This window comes from Scyliorhinus torazame, chromosome 20, assembly GCF_047496885.1.
Source record: "Scyliorhinus torazame isolate Kashiwa2021f chromosome 20, sScyTor2.1, whole genome shotgun sequence".
Lineage (NCBI taxonomy): Eukaryota > Metazoa > Chordata > Chondrichthyes > Carcharhiniformes > Scyliorhinidae > Scyliorhinus > Scyliorhinus torazame.
Genome location: NC_092726.1, coordinates 8,349,652 through 8,363,519, shown reverse-complemented (window position 1 = coordinate 8,363,519; position 13,868 = coordinate 8,349,652).

The following is a 13,868-nucleotide window of genomic DNA, read 5'->3' as shown; positions in this document are numbered from 1 at the left end:
AGCTGGAAGGTAGTAAACCAGGGACAGAAACAAAAGGCAGTAAGGGGGGAAAGTGTAAGGCAGAGAAGCTACAGTCAAAAATCAAAAAGGGCGACAGTACAAGGTACAGTGACTGAGGGGAGCTCAGTGAATACGACCAGGAATACTAAAAGGAATAAAACGGGAAGTAAAAACATTAATGGTAAGCAACGCGACAGGTTGTTACATGAAGATATGGGTTCAACGGCAAGGAAAATTAGGAGAAAAGTTGAGAGGAAATATAACTTAGGAGAGGTTACTGATCGAGGTGTTAAGATTCAGAACATAGGTTAAAAAAAAGCCAACAGAGGCGTACTTTACCTGAATGCTCGTAGTATTCGGAAAATGGTAAATGAGTTGATGGCGCAAATCGTCGTGAATGACTATGATTTAGTGGCCATTACTGAAACATGGTTAAAGGATGGTCACGACTGGGAGTTAAATATCCGAGGGTATCAGACTATTCGGAAGGACAGAGTGGATGGTAAGGGAGGTGGTGTAGCTCTGTTATTTAAGGATGACATCCGGGCAATAGTAAGGGATGACATCGGTGCTATGGAGGATAAGGTTGAATCCATTTGGGTGGAAATCAGGAATAGTAAGGCGAAAAAGTCACTGATAGGAGAAGTCTAGTCTATAGGCTACCAAATAGTAACATTATGGTGGGGCAGGCAATAAACAAAGAAATAACTGATGCTGGTAGAAATGGTACAGCAGTTATCATGGGGGATTTTAATCTACATGTCGATTGGTTTAACCAGGTCGATCAAGGCAGCCTTGAGGAGGAGTTTATAGAATGTATCCGCGATTGTTTCCTAGAACAGTATGTAATGGAACCTACGGAGGAACAAGTGGTCCTAGATCTGGTCCTGTGTAATGAGACAGGATTGATTCAGGATCTCATAGCTAGGGATCCTCTCGGAAGGAGCGATCACAATATGGTGGAATTTAAAATACAGATGGAGGGTGAGAAGGTAAAATCAAGCACTAGTGTTTTGTGCTTAAACAAAGGAGATTACAATGAGCTAGCTAAGGTAGACTGGGAGCAAAGACTGTATGGTGAAACAGTTGAGGAACAGTAGAGAACCTTCCAAGTGATTTTTCACAGTGCCCAGCAAAGGTTTATACCAACAAAAAGGAAGGACGGTAGAAAGAGGGAAAATCGACCGTGGATATCTTAGGAAATAAGGGAGAGTATCAAATTGAAGGAAAAAACATACAAAGTAGCAAAGATTAGTGGGAGACTAGAGGACTGGGAAATCTTTAGGGGGCAACAGAAAGCTACTAAAAAAGCTATAAAGAAGAGTAAGATAGATTATGAGAGTAACTTGCTCAGAATATAAAAACAGATAGTAAAAGCTTCTACCAATATATAAAACAAAAAAGAGTGGCTGAGGTAAATATTAGTCCTTTAGAGGATGAGAAGGGAGATTTAATAATGGGAGACGAGGAAATGGCTGAGGAACTGAACAGGTTTTTTGGGCCGGTCTTCACAGTGGAAGACACAAATAACATGCCAGTGACTGATGGAAATGAGGCTATGACAGGTGAGTACCTTGAGAGGATTGTTATCACGAAGGAGGTAGTGATGGGCAAGCTAATGGGGCTAAAGGTAGACAAGTCTCCTGGCCCTGATGGAATGCATCCGAGAGTGCTAAAAGAGATGGCTAGGGAAATTGCAAATGCACTCGTGATAATTTACCAAAATTCACTAGACTCTGGGGTGGTCCCGGCGGATTGGAAGTTAGCAAACGTGACACCACTGTTTAAAAAAAGGAGGTAGGCAGAAAATGGTATTAGAGGCCAGTGAGCTTAACTTCGGTAGTAGGGAAGATGCTGGAATCTATCATCAAGGAAGAAATAGCGAGGCATCTGGATGGAAATTGTCCCATTGGGCAGACGCAGCATGGGTTCATAAAGGGCAGGTCGTGCCTAACTAATTTAGTGGAATTTTTTGAGGACATTAACAGTGCGGTAAATAATGGGGAGCCAATGGAAGTGGTATATCTGGATTTCCAGAAAGCCTTTGACAAGGTGCCACACAAAAGGTTGTTGCATAAGATAAAGATGCATGGCATTAAGGGTAAAGTAGTAGCATGGATAGAGGATTGGTTCATTAATAGAAAGCAAAGAGTGGTGATTAATGGGTGTTTCTCTGGTTGGCAATCAGTAGCTAGTGGTGTCCCTTGAGGATCAGTGTTGGGCCCACAATTGTTCACAATTTACACAGATGATTTGGAGTTGGGGACCAAGGGCAATGTGTCCAAGTTTGCAGACGACACTAAGATAAGTGGTAAAGCAAAAAGTGTAGAGGATACTGGAAGTCTGCAGAGGGATTTGGATAGGCTAAGTGAATGGGCTAGAGTCTGGCAGATGGAATACAATGTTGACAACATAGAACATAGAACATAGAACATAGAAATGTGAGGTTATCCATTTTGGTAGGAATAACAGCAAAAGGGATTATTATTTAAATGATAAAATAGTAAAACATGCTGCTGTGCAGAGAGACCTGGGTGTGCTAGTGCATGAGTCACAAAAAGTTGGTTTACAGGTGCAACAGGTGATTAAGATGGCAAATGGAATTTTGTCCTTTATTCCTAGAGGGATGGAGTTTAAGACTAGGGAGGCTATGCTGCAATTGTATAAGGTGTTAGTGAGGCCACACCTGGAGTATTGTGTTCAGTTTTGGTCTCCTTAATTGAGAAAGGACGTACTGGCACTGGAGGGTGTGCAGAGGAGATTCACGAGGTTAATCCCAGAGCTGAAGGGGTTGGATTACGAGGAGAGGTTGAGTAGACTGGGACTGTACTCGTTGGAATTTAGAAGGATGAGGGGGGATCTGATAGAAACATATAAAATTAGGAAGGGAATAGATAGGATAGAGGCGGGCAGGTTGTTTCCACTGGCGGGTGAAAGCAGAACTAGGGGGCATAGCCTCAAAATAAGGGGAAGTAGATTTAGGACTGAGCTCAGGAGGAACTTCTTCACCCAAAGGGTTGTGAATCTATGGAATTCCTTGCCCAGTGAAGCAGTTGAGGCTCCTTCATTAAATGTTTTTAAGATAAAGATAGATAGTTTTTTGAGGAATAAAGGGTTATGGTGTTCGGGCCGGAAAGTGGAGCTGAGTCCACAAAAGATCAGCCATGATCTCATTGAATGGTGGAGCAGGCTCGAGGGGCCAGATAGCCTACTCCTGCTCCTAGTTCTTATGTTCTAACAAGGCGGTGATGCTTCAACGAGAACCGAGGCTCTGTGACGTAGTAGCCGGCGTCCCAGTAAATGACTCTGAGCTCTTCAATCAGCTTATTTCAGAGTGTGTGTCATCAGTGAGACTGCTGTTGGCTACGTGAGCGGCAGAGTATTTTTAGAACCAGGTCATTCAGGTCCATTAAGATGTCAAACCCTATTTAATCTGGAAACCATATGCTGATCCTGTTTATTCAGCAGGAAGGATGAGATGCTCACCTAATCCCATGGGGAGGGCCAATATCACATTCGCACATGATTTAGTGTAAAAACTATCACATTTACATTGAGTCCCGTTTTCCTCAATCTTATTGTTCTTGCTCCTCAGTATTGATTTATTGCTTGGAGATGCCATGCTCTTTACCTGGGAAGAAAGGTGACGGTGGCTGGACTTCTGAACAAACCGCATTCGAGAGATCCATTCACTCAGCAAGCACACCGGTTTGTTTTGTCCAATGCAGCCTCCAGGTTAATCTGCCTTGAGAGGCCTCACCGAGAACTCTGGTCCCACTCTCACCTCGGCAGTTCCATGCACTCCAATGACGGGGTATTGAACCTTTCCTGAAGCCAGCGTGCTGGAAACAAGAGGGTTTCCTTCGTGGAAGGACTGAACAGCGATCCATCACAAGGTACGGTGATGACCCTGACCCCACATTGTACTATGAGGGCCCAGCGTTGGCACATGTGCCTCCGTGGTTAATCGGGGATCAGGGGTTGTGGGGAGAAGGCAGGAGAATGGGGATGAGAAACATATCCACCATGATTGAATGGCGGAGCAGACTCGATGGGCCGAGTGGCCTAATTCTGCTCCTCTGTCTATGGAGAGCAGCCAGTGAGCAGCAGTTAAGACATTTAACTTCAGATTTGTGGCCACGTGATTAGGCGTGGTTCAGTGAGTAAACACTTGCACCTCTGATTCACAATCTTGTGCATTCCAGAGGTTTGAACACAGTCTGACACTTCCAGTGCGGCCTCAAGGGAGCGCTACACACATTAACCCGAGGTCCCACCTTCCTCACAGGTGGGTGTAAAAAATCCCATGGTTCATCCTTCAGAGGATGAGCTGTTCAGGTCTCCCCATAGTATCACAGCCAAGATATAACCTCAACCTTTCAGACAAGGACAGATTATTATCTGCATAGTTGTTTGTGGGAACTTACAGCGTGCAAATTGGTTCCTACATGACGTTTGAAAAAAAGTACTTGATTCGCTGTTGTTACTTGGAGACAGGAGACAGGTAGCTAACGCTACCACCAAGAAAGCACAACAGCACCTCTACTTCCTCAGGAAACTAAGGAAATTCGGCAGGTCCACACTCACTCTTACCAACTTTTACAGATGCATCATAGAAAGCATCCTATCGGGCTGCATCACAGCCTGGTATGGCAACTGCTCGGCCCAGGACCGTAAGAAACTTCAGAGAGTCGTGAACACCGCCCAGTGCATCACACGAACCTGCCTCCCATCCGCTGACTCTGTCTACACCTCCCGCTGCCTGGGGAAAGCGGGCAGCATTATCAAAGAACTCTCCCATTCGGGTTATTCTCTCTCCCAATCTCTTCTATCGGGCAGGAGATACAGAAGTCTGAGAACCCACACGAACAGACTCCAAAACAGCTTCTTCCCCGCTGTCACCAGACTCCTAAATGACCCTCTTATGGACAGAACTGATCCCTCTACACATCTTCTTGACCGTTGTAGCATGACTCTGGTCTGCTTCACCCGATGCCTGTCTGTATATTGACATTGTGTATTTATCGTATGCCCTATGTTTCTCATATATGCACCAATCTGCCTGGACTGTACACTGAACAATACTTTTCACAGAACCTCGGTACACGTGACAATAAATCTAAATCTAAAAATCATTAAAGGTGCAATTATCTCAAGATCCTGAAATGTAATATAGCAAATAGCTGCATGTGACCTGGTGAAACTGCCTATGCCCTGTAGCCCTGCCAGAATAGGGTTGGCACGGCATCAATAACCACTTGTTGACCGCTCCAGTTGCAGGTACAAAGTGAGTTGGCAATATGAAACTCCTTTGCCCAATTTACAAACGGAGCTGCTGAATTCTCCGAATCCTGCCCCGAAACCTGAACCGTGGTGATGAGAACTGGTCACTCCCCGGCACCTTCACCGTCCTTCACGCTCACTCACACTGTAACTGAGCTGCCGATCTTGTCTGCTTTATGACAAGTCTCGACTCCTGCCTGCTCCTGTTCAAGATCAGGGAGCCTGCGACCCACCCGTGAGCCCGACAAACATGGGAGCAAGCGTTGACCATGCTGCCCCTCGAGCCTGTTCCATCATACAACTGAAATCCTGGTTGATTTCTATCCTCACCACATGCACCTGACTTTTCTACTTTATTTTGCACTCTTGTTATGGGAGCGGTGTTTTCAGAACCCCAAAATGCATCATGGAGTTCAACCAACCTCCCCCTTTTATGGATTGTTGCTTTTGAAGCACACGTCTTGTTCCCCAGGTGTGATATTGCAATTATGGACACGTGGTTTTTAACACAAAACAATGTTTATTCCATGAACTCAACTTAACCTTTTAAATAAACATTGGATCCCTTAACACCCCTTACTTCAAAAATAACCCCGAAAATAATACAACACTAAATAATCCCTCAAAATGTTCCTTCAAACATCCAAAAGACTTCCCCTTTAACAACAGACATGAGGTTACATTCAATATACTTATAGTCTTTGGATTTGCAGACATCAACAGACCAGTTCTGTGTTTTCTTCTTGCAGCTCACTGGAAACACACAGACACACCCAAGCTGCTCTCTCAAACTGGCGTTCTCCTTTTAAGCAGCTCACAGCAAACCAGCCAGGCACTTTTAAGCTGCTCTCAGCAAAACCAGCGAGGCACTTTTAAACTGCTCTCAGCAAAACACACAGACCCACCCAAGCTGCTCTCTCAAACTGAAACTAAAAGCAGACGTGAGCTCAGCTCCCCCAACCTCTGACATCACTTCAGTAATATGAGCAGCTTCATTTGTTAAAGGTCCATTTCTTCAACATCCACTTCTTCAAGGCACTCTCGCATGACACTCTCAGATTGATGACGGGCATCCTCGCACGCAATGGCACTGCCCCTTCCCGGATTGGTCGGGCTTTCATTTGGCGGTGCCCGTCTTCACGAGGCTGCGGATTTCCCTCCACGGTTTGTTGGGGCGATCCCAGGCCCACTTGCTCCATGCCTGCGCCTCCAATGAGCTGATGGTCAGTGAGCTGTTATAGCATCGACACTTCACCCACAGAGGCAACGTGTCAGTCAGAGTCCCACTTTCACCTCCGCTCTGGCAGCCCAGAAGCCCACCCTGTGACCACCAGTCGCCGTTGCCTGGTGTACAAGCACAGAAACCAATTCGCGCGCACGGCAAGGTCCTGCAGCGAACAGCTGCCTTTTGGCCCAATTGAGGAGTAAATACTGGTGGGGAGAATGGCCATCCAGTTCTTTGCAAGGCTGGTATGGGCCATCTTTCAGGGAATACCTTGTGGCTCTTCACTGTACATCCAACATTCTTCCTTTGCAATGACAGGTTGAATGGTCCATCGGGGCAGACATTTAGACCACTGACGAACATTATGACAGGCACTTGATGAATGTGATATAAAATAGTAAGTTTAAATATTAGTTACAGTAACGTAGATAGAGGCCAGTTTAATTCTAGTGAGTTCACAAAGGACAAAGGATTTCAGCAAGCATGGCAAGGAAGGGGGAGGGGTGTCTGGTAGAGGAGAGGAAAAGGATGCTGGGTAACAAGAGGCCCAGGGTTAAGGAATGAGAAGTGAGCCAATCAGGATGTATGGCCAGGTCAGGAGGGGTACAGGATGACCTATGGGAATCGTGTATGTGAAACTTGGTGCCATTTGAATGTATTTGCAGAGATCCCTTTGTCTCGGACCTCATTCATTTCCAAGGGGTCCAGGAGACTGGTTCTGTGTCCCTGAGAAGCGAGTCAGACTTGCAAGTTGGTTAAAAATAAATAATACTATGCCTACAAATCCATCTCGAGTTTTATTGAGGCCAGACTGATGGGTAAAGAATTCAATGTTTTGTCACTCTGATCACTCTTTTCCCCATTGCCGTGCGTGACTTTGAGCCATGGAAGTGTGATTGGAGTTGGAGACTGTGGATCCAATTGGAGAGGGTCAATGATCGATTCCTGTGGTTAAATTACTCCTCCCTGGGTCTTGGGTGTCACTAACAAAGCCAGCATTCATTGTCTGCCCCTCATTTCCCTGGGGGCCATTTCAGACAGGCAGTGAAGGGGCAACCTGTGGGCCTGGAGTCACATGAAGGCCAGACCAGGGTAAGGACGGCAGATTTCCCTCCCGCAAAGGACATTGGTGAACCAGGTGGAGTTTTACCGACAATGGTTTCATGGGTTGATGTGAGGAAAATGAATTGAATGATCGGGCAGTTTGAGGGGAAACAGGTATTAGCACGGAGGAACTCTCTGTCGGTCAGTACAGCACCAAGCCTTTGATCCCTCGGCTGGTTTGCCACCTTCTTCAGGGTCGGTGTTGGATGGAAGCTGGCATTGGAAATTTATATCCCGGCTTGAGACTCCAGTTCTGCGTGGTGCTGACGTACCCAACAAAGGTGGCTCAGTCTGGTTCATGAAGACTTGTCCGGCAATCAGCGAGCTTGCAGAGAGCAAACATCAACAGGGAACACGACACAAGAAGAAATAATTCCACCTTAATTGGACCACTTCGCTCAATGTGTCCTGCAGTCACATTCCGTGTTCAGTGGGCATGATTAATGGCGCGTTTATTATTTCCTAACTGACTCAGATTCGCATCTTGTGATAGTTTAGATTGGATTTGGCGCAGGGATAAGTCAATGGACCAGCGGCTGACTCCCGGCTAACCTGGACTCCCTCCAGAATTCCGGGTGTTATACTGTCGAGGTGGCAGGACACAGGCACTGAGCTCAAACTGGGGATCGCATTACAGGGACTTGGACTTGTTCTGCGAGACTCACAGTGAGGGAGCAATGCCGGATGTGCTTTGAAACAGGGCCCAGTTCTCCCCACGCATGACCCCCACATGCTTGCACCTTCCATTCCAATCCCGTCAATTCCTCCATCCCGTGAGGAATCGGGGAACATTGATCAGGGCTTATCCCCGTTTCTCGTGATTATCAGCCCACTCCAGGCCAGACTGGGATTAAAGCTGGAGTCAGAAAGCACACTCACGAGGGGCAGCAGGGTGGCGCAGTGGGTTAGCCCTGCTGCCTCACGGCGCCGAGGACCCGGGTTCGATCCCGGCCCCGGGTCACTGTCCGTGTGGAGTTTGCACATTCTCCCCGTGTCTGCGTGGGTCTCACATCCCACAGCCCAAAAGATATGCGGGGGAGGCGGATTGGCCAGGCTAGAATGTCCCTTAATTGGGAATAAAAAGAATTGGGTGCTCTAAATTAAAAATAAAAGTACAGAAAGAGCATAAAGAGTGGTTGGTAAGCAGATCGATATGGACCACGAGCTGTGGTCAGCGTGATCCCAGGTATTCCCGGAGGTTTTATCACACTTTCTCCCACCCTCCGGCCAATAGTCGGGCAACGCGTGCACCCTCCTGACGTACGGCCTTCCTGCGTTCATCGGGAAGGACTGTGGGACCAGTCTCCTCCGCCGGCGGTGTGACCTGACAGAGGGCCACTGCTTACCCCTGACAAGAGGAATGTCAAGACGTCCAAGATACTTGCTTCTGAAATCAATGTCTCCCAGCAGCAGCTTCAGCCTCGTCACACAACCCTTGATGTCCGCTTGCCAGCAGGGAAGATGCCAATGTTGGATCCCCTTCCTCGGGAGAAGTATTCCGACGGGGGGGGGGGGTTAAGAACCAGTTTGGCAGCGATGTGTTGAGACTTGAACACGTCACTCTGAAGGAGGTGGCATGTGAATTGGAAAGAAGGAGCGGCAGTCTATCCTGGCCCAGGTTGCAAAGATATCCCTGTGGTATGGGGGCCCTCCCGGTTCCTTTGTGGGAAGTGTCATGATATGCAAACATGCAACCAATGAACACTCAGAATAGGACACAACCAATGGGCAGTCAGGACACTCCAAGGTGGCATCACCACAAGGGGGCATAACATAAACACTCGAAAAGGGACGAGGCACTCACACCCTGCCTCTTTCCACAGACAGACATCTAGAGAGTTAGACAGGGTTGATCAGCAGCATCACGCCCCAGCACGTGGCTTAGAGCAAGCTGGCACAGTTAGACAGAGTTACTGCAGTTAGATTAGCAGAGAGTCGAACTCATTTGAGAACGGTCCAAAGATGTGCGGGTTGGGTAGATTGGCCACACTAAATTGCCCTTAGTGTCCAAAATAAAAATGTTAAGTGGGGGTTACTGGGTTACGGGGATCGGGAAGATACGTGGGCTTGGGTAGGGTGCTCTTCATAAGGGCCGGTGCAGACTCGATGGGCCGAACGGCCCCCTTTTGCACTGTAAATTCTATGAATTCTATGACACTCAGTCACTTTTTGGGGCCCTCAGGAGTTCCCCACCGGTTTTGCCCACACTTGGAATTTTTTTCAGCATTGCGGAGCTGAACTCAGGGATTGGGCTGCCATTTTGAAAGGGTGCTCCGATCTCAAAGTCAGCTTGTGGGCCCCCCACACCCCCCACTCATGGGCAGTGTCACCCCCCCCCCCACACACACACATATGGGCACTACCCGCCACCCCCAAGTGAGGACACCCCGCTATGGGGTCCCTGGGGGTTCCCCTCTTCAAGTTCCTTTGCAGAACCCTCTTCGGGGAGGCCGGATAGTCGAGGGAGGCCGGTGGATGCCGGGTAAGTTCCCCAAAGCCAGCGTAAACCCGGCTTTATCGTGTGCCGTTTCCTCCCGCCCCTTGTGGGTGGGATTCGGACTCCGATGACTCCTGAGACTTGGGTGAAACCCGTGAGGCGACAAGATTGTCGGGGAGCCCGGGAGAAGGCTCTCCCGGCATTCACCGGCCGCACCACGCTCAAGGGAGAGCTTAACGCAGCCGGTGGATCGCATCCTAGGATACCTATGTGAGGAACCTACCTCCTGACTCCCCTAACCCTGTCCACAAGGCACAAGTCCGGAGTGTGATGGAATACTCTCCACTTGCCTGGATGAGAGCAGCTCCAACAACACCCAAGAAGCTCGACACCATCCAGGACAAAGAAGCTCAATTGATTGTTCCCCTTCCACCACCTTCAATATCCATTCCCTCCAGCATCACGCACAGTGACAGCCGTGTGCACCATCTACAAGATGCACTGCAGCAACTCACCAAGGTTCCTTCAACAACACCTTCCAAACCAATGACCTCTACCATTGAGGAGGACAAGAGCAGCAGATACCTGGGAACCCCACCACCTGGAGGTTCCCCTCCAAGTCACTCACCCCCCTGACTGGGAAATATATCGGCCGTTCCTTCACTGTCGCTGGGGCGACATCCTGGAACTCCCTCCCTAACAGCACTGTGGGTGGACCTACACCTCAGGGACTGCTGCGGTTCAAGAAGGCAGCTCACCACCACCTTCTGATGGGCAATTAGGGATGGGCAATAAATGCCGGCCTAGCCCAGCAACACCCACATCCCGGGAATGAATAAAACGAATTGAGTTGTGTGCACATTTCTCTTTTAGAAAATGGAGATTGAGTCACTCGAGAAGTGAGTTTAAACTTAAACAAACTAAACTGACGGGTGACCTGAAGGAAACTTTCCGATTGGAAATTGAAAGGAAACTTTTTTACCTAGTGTTGTGTGTGTATAAACGATATAAAGGCACCAATTGATCATCGGGGATTGAGTGAACATGTTGTGAATTCATGTATTTAAACAGGACAGGTAAGAGCATGGGCAGGATTCTCCTTCTGGGAGAAGAGGTTCTCCTGTCAGAGTAGGATCGCTCCGGGTCTCGGTTGGTGCTAGGAGTGGGGCTGCTTTGCCATTCCCTCTCCATTGCCATGGATGCATGGACAGGAGCTCGTGGTATTCCGCCCGGAATCCCAATTTCAGGCCACCTAATCAAAATGGCAGTCCGGCGCTTCCTGCTCAGAAAAGAGGAGGTCAAAGCACTTAGCTGCCTTTGATGAGGCGAGGAGCTGTCAATCATAGCTTGTGTGTTTGTACACATTGTGGTTAGCCTCAAAGCAGGATAATGGACATGCATTCAAGCGTGAAGGGAAAGGTCAATAAACAATCCTCAGAGAAGCTGGATATGGGGTAATAAAACTCAATCGCTGGCTAATGTGATGTATTTATGTGTAAAATTGAATGGAAGGTCTGCATTTCAAAGGCTGTCATGGGATTATAAGGTTGTGCACTGGGCTTTCCAGGAAGCCTCTGGCACTTGTAACAGTTGCAGCTTTGAACACTTCTGTCTGAGGCAGCAGATGTTGGGACAGGGGAAGAGAAAATGCAATGATTATTCGACCTACTGCCTGGACTGCTCTCTTCGGGCAGGAGTCTCTGATGGGGGAGTCTGACTTGGGGTATTGTGCAGGGGCTGGGGGGGGTGGTGCAGGATTTGCATTGTGGGACGGGAGGGGTCTCTCCGATGGATTTTGGGGGGCACCCGTGTTACACACGTGCAACCTGGACTCAGCACGAGGTCTATCACACCAGGGCTACACTTGGAAATACCTGCACCAATCCACGCCCGCGTGAATCCCGGCTCAGAGGCCTGAGCATCATGGGGCAGGGCAGGAGGGGTGCCTGGAGAATAATGGCGGGGTGGGACGGGGGGGTGGCTGGAGAATCGGGCTTCCAGCCTATTAATCAGATGCAAATGGGTGAAAGTGACCCACTTGCATCCTCCCACCAGCGTGGTGTAGTTCACTGCCGCCGCCAGCAGGGCGCTGGAGCGTCGGCTTTTAGCCCAACCCTCGATTCTCCGCCGGATCGGGAACCCTACTCGCGGTATCCGGCAACGGGGAACCCACCCCGCCCCGTGTACTCACGGACAGGAAGCTTGAAGACGTGGGCAGCAGGGCTGTGTTTGTGGTCTCTGCTGACAGACCCGAGAATGTGCAGGATCACGGGGGAGAAGGCGGGTAAACTGAACTGGGCGAGTCGCTCATTCAGCGAGCCGGTACGGACGGGATGGGCCGAATGGCTGCTTTCGGCGCTGTAACAATGTATGTTTCTGTGGCACGCAGGAAGGCTGGTTCATTTCGTGACTAGTAACCTGATGGAGATCATGGTCCTCCATTACTGATGAAAACCTTTGAGGGCTGTCTGCTGCTGACGGTGGAGATCAGACACGTCGTACGGAGTGTTCAACCTTTATGACCTCAAAGCCGGAGGCACGTCGGCCCCAGGGAAGGCTGGCCCAGTCATCCAGGTGGCAAACACGCCCAGCAGCAAAGTGTAATGGTTTTGTTTCGGTTGTTGGCTGGATGAGAACAGGTGAAGGTGACGTCGTGGAGGAATAAAGAAGATTGATGGTTCAAACTAAACCTTGACTGATTAATGTTGAGGGGACGGATCATGTCAAAGAGTAGACATTTCATCGTGCCACTCCTCCCCACGTGGTTGGGGCTCCACAGGAGCGCCATGTGAGGAGCGTTCAGGGCAGATGACAAAACTCTTGGCCAAAGGGAGATATATGTCAAGAAGCACGTCAAAGGGGGATGGAGGGACTCAAGAAGGAAATTGCAGAGCTGATGGTGCAGGCAGCTGAAGACATGTCTCCCAATGGGGAACAGTTAAAATTGGGAATTTTGGAGTGTTTATCATGGGAGGTACACGGACATGTCAGGTGCGAGTGAGAATGGGGAAGTTGCAGAGTTAGCAAGCAGAAAGGTCATCAATTGAGGACAGTTTTCAAACCAATGCTTAGTTGGAGAGCTCGGAGCCAGCCGAGGGCGGGGGTGAAAAATGGATGGATAGGACTTGTAATGAGTTCAGATACGGACAAGGGAATTCAGGATGGGCTCAAGTTCGTGTTGGGGGTGGAGGAAAGACGACTCGAGGATCACTGGTCTCGAGCTAACAAAGGCAGGGGTGGACACACTACATACGTGAGTCTGTCCATGTAAACGGGTGGCACGGCACGGTGGTTAGCACTGCTGCCTCACAGTGCCAGGGGCCCGGGTTCGATTCCAGCCATGGCTCACTGCCTGTGCGGAGTCTGCACGTCCTCCCCGTGTGTGCGTGGGTTTCCTCCGGGCGCTCCGGTTTCCTCCCACAGTCCAAAGATGTGCAGGTTAGGCGGGGTATATGTGGATAGGGCGGGGATTTGGCCTAGGTTGGGTGCTCTTTCTGTGACTCGACGGGCCAAATGGCCTCTTTCTGTACTGTAGGATTCTACGGACTAGGCCCGAGCCTACCCTCCATTCAGACAATCGGGTTGCCAGAAGGAGTGGTCAGCCAATCATCGGGATTGAGAACGTGGTCAATTTTCTGGTCATAATCCAGACACAGTGGGTCAAACAGTAACATCCCTGATAGCAGCCAGTCACGACATGTCACCCACATGAAATCAAACGTGGATCTTCCTTGGTCAATCTGACTCGGGCATGTGCTGAACAATCTGTTGCAAAATGCCCTTGAGGGATATCAGCATGACATGATCAGGAAGGGGGGG